Source organism: Lissotriton vulgaris, chromosome 12, assembly GCF_964263255.1.
Source record: "Lissotriton vulgaris chromosome 12, aLisVul1.2, whole genome shotgun sequence".
NCBI classification, from domain to species: Eukaryota; Metazoa; Chordata; class Amphibia; order Caudata; family Salamandridae; genus Lissotriton; species Lissotriton vulgaris.
The window spans coordinates 720,706,663-720,710,030 of NC_141700.1; the positions used below are offsets into that span (position 1 = coordinate 720,706,663).

The following is a 3,368-nucleotide window of genomic DNA, read 5'->3' on the forward strand; positions in this document are numbered from 1 at the left end:
ACAAAAAGGGGGCGGGGCTGCTAGACCGCAGTGCCCTTTACATGGCTCTATCAATACCCACCCTGGTCCTGGAACAAACATCAGCCATCAGAGCTCAGTAAATTACCAGAAAAACCACAACCCTACACGAAGATTATAAAGCCTTGTACTTTCTTGCATGTCTGTTCTACTTTAGGGAAAGGGTGTGGCACATTAGGAGATCAAACGGGGGACCTTGGCATTATTAGCACTACACCGTCACCGACTGAGCTAACCGGCAGGTGGTTCTTGAGTGAGTGCATCGCAACAAGCCAGTAGTCGTGACCGAGTGGTTAAGGCGATGGACTAGAAATCCATTGGGGTCTCCCCGCGCAGGTTCGAATCCTGCCGACTACGGTTCTTTTTTCCGATCTATCAATTTCATTTCAGCATGGAAACACCAATTATGTGGCTCTGAAAATTCTGCACTTATTGTAATTGTGTCTTTACTACTATTGACACATAATTCACCATCTGATGCATAACATGATTTCAATAGCAAAAATAATACTCTAGCTGAAACGAATACAATACCCTTTAAAAAGTGTTCCATGTGGTAGACCTTTTTGTTTAACTGGTCGCCTTTCTGTTGTACATTGATGTATTCAGATGCCAACCTAGCAGTAATTTTTTTGGGATAAATAAGACTCCAACAGAATTGTCTGCCTTATGTTACAAAATAGGTCCTTCCTTGCTGCATAATGTAGTAAACCGTCCTGCATACTTTCGTCCAATTTTGCCACATAATTCCAGTCATCCTGGCCTAGGTGTAAGACTTTCTCAATTATACCAACCAGTTACAAGTGTTTAGAACAAGTATAGACGGGGAAGCGGATTAGAATTGGTGAGATATGATCACATTTTGTGTATAATGCAACAAGTTGTGCCGCTGGAGTGCGCAAGGATTAAGAGGTGCTGTGGGTGATTCGGTTTGTCCAGGTTGTCCAATCAAGATGGAAATAATCTTTGCTTGAACAACTGTTCTGAAGGCTGAAGGCGGAATGGAAGGTTATATCCTCCTCATGAGAAGGAGTTGGGCGAAGGCAGCTTTCTGAGTCTGGAAATATGGAGAGGCAAATTTATTTTCATATCAAAAAAAGAATCAAGCAGTTTTCACAATGGGAACAAGCGGGAACAGTATCAAGTTCTGTGAGAATTTCAACCCATTCTTGAGCAGGAATAACTGAGTCATTGGAGTGGAGGAGGAGGAATTCAGTGTCTGTAGGTTTCACCTCAAGAACAGGTCGTCATATTGTTTGATTTTTAAAGAATTTTTTTAGGTCTAGTTTGCATGCAGAATTTGAGATTTCAAGACACAGCTGGGACTCATTTTTGAAAAGTGACACATCGCTGCGTGAAAACAGCGATGCGTCACTTTTAACTGCGCCCTCCTTGCGACACCAATGATGCGTCATATTTACAGTATGGCGCATCATGGCGCAAGGAGTTACAGATACGTCAGTATTTCTGACGTATCTGTATGGCGCAAAAGTGACGCATTGCTGGAGTGTGTCACAAAAGTGACGCAACTCCAGCAATGCGTCCTTTCACATGGGACAAGCCCCATGTGAAAGGGCCTGCATCAGTCTTACGCCTGCTGTGAGGCAGGCGTAAGAAATTGACGCATTTGTGTCCTAGAAGTGGCGCAGTGAAATCTTATAGATTTCACTGCATCACTTCTTTGACCCTTTCTTGTGTCAGAACGCCCCCCCGTGAATACATTATACCTGTTGTAGGTATAATGTAGCGCAGGGGTTTACAAAGTGACGCATCAACCTAGATGCTCACTTTGTAAATATGGTGCAACAAGCACATTTTTTACTCTGCTGGTGCGTCACAAAAAGTGACGCACCGGCGTCATAAAAGTGACGCATGGCCTTATAAATGAGGTCCAGCTGTGTATTGTTGTCTGCATATTGATGCATAGTAATATATTTATATTGAACTATTGGGTCACGCGGATCCCTGCACAGGTCGAAGAAGTGATGGTGAAAGTGTGGATACCTTGGGTGTATCTTGTTTAATCAGTAAGGAGGGGGATATAAAAGATCCTAAATATGATCAAAAACAGAGGAAGATAACCACAAATGCGGCAGAGTACCCTGTGCATCAAACCCAAAATTCATCGGCTCTGTTTAGTGTCCAATCCACTGCCATATTTCTCTGGTGTAGCCCCCACTTACTCTGCTGGTTTCTATGATGTCAATTCCTGTGATGCCATGTGAGATGTCATGCGCCATGATGTTGCTCGCCATGATGTCATGCGCCGTAATGTCGCGTGCTGTGATGTCACTTGCATACTGCCTAACTAGGTTAGTCCCCCCACTTCTTTTTTTAGGACTTGTGCCCTGGGGGAGGGGGTAGATAAGCAGCTATACAGATAGACAGCAAAGAGACAGACAGACGATAAAGAAGTATGTTTTAAGATGGAGCTTACCAGTGGTGGAGACTTGTAATGTAAAATGTATAGGCATTTATATAGCGCACTACTTACCCGGAGGGTCCCAAGGCGCTTCGACCGTTGCGAAACCCTTCCTGGCTTCCCTGAGAGATGGTCCCTTAATGGGTATCTCCAGGGTGAGACCAGGCATCCCCGGCAGTCTGGTGGGGCCGTTAGTGAGGATGAGGCAAGTTAATGCCCGGAGTTGCCGAGTGTGATTGCTAATCAGAGTGGGCACCGAGGCGAGGGAATTATCGAGTCCGCTGACCCTGGTCCAGAAACCTGCCGCACCGGGAATCGAACCCTGGTCCCGGGCCGGCCTCTGGTCTCGGGTCTGCCACCTCTAACCAGTGAGCCACACTACCTCACTTCTGTAGCTCCGTAGTTTGAGGGTGTGAGGTTCAGTGGTTCCGAACCCGTTCGATAAAGGTCGTCGGAAATAGACTATTTCGGTATCAGCGAACCGCAAATCACGAGTGCGGTATGTACGAGTGTTTTTGCATTAATCGATCAATGAGAACACTATGTATTTAGGGATTTCGTTTGAACCTTCGGGTTCCATTTTGTATGCGGCAGCCATTTTGTGTGGTTGCCCTCACATAGGCCGATGACTACGGCCGAACGAGTCCTTGAGACACGTACACCTTAGCTGACTTCTGAATCACCTGGTCGAACTGACTCCTTGCCCGAGGCTGACCTCGCTGAGCCAGTTCCTTGTTAAGCAGCTGGTCAGGTAAAGATCAAAGAGCAGGACATGCCAAAGTTTACAGCACACTGCACCCATCTTTCTATCTTGCTTCCAATCTGTTTCTGCTCCTTCCTTTACGACATGATTACTGATTTGGGTTGAGGTTTTATGATGGGTTTGTCCGGCCTGATCCGACAGGATATTGGAATGTGCTTGGTCATT

At 45.8% G+C, this 3,368-nt stretch overlaps 1 non-coding gene across 1 annotated transcript; it reads left to right on the forward strand.

Annotated features, from left to right (window-relative positions):
• Positions 1–293: 293 nt before the first annotated feature.
• TRNAS-AGA (transfer RNA serine (anticodon AGA)) lies at positions 294–375 on the forward strand. The gene has a single exon. It is a non-coding gene; the product is annotated as a tRNA-Ser (tRNA).
• The last annotated feature ends 2,993 nt before the right edge of the window (positions 376–3,368 follow it).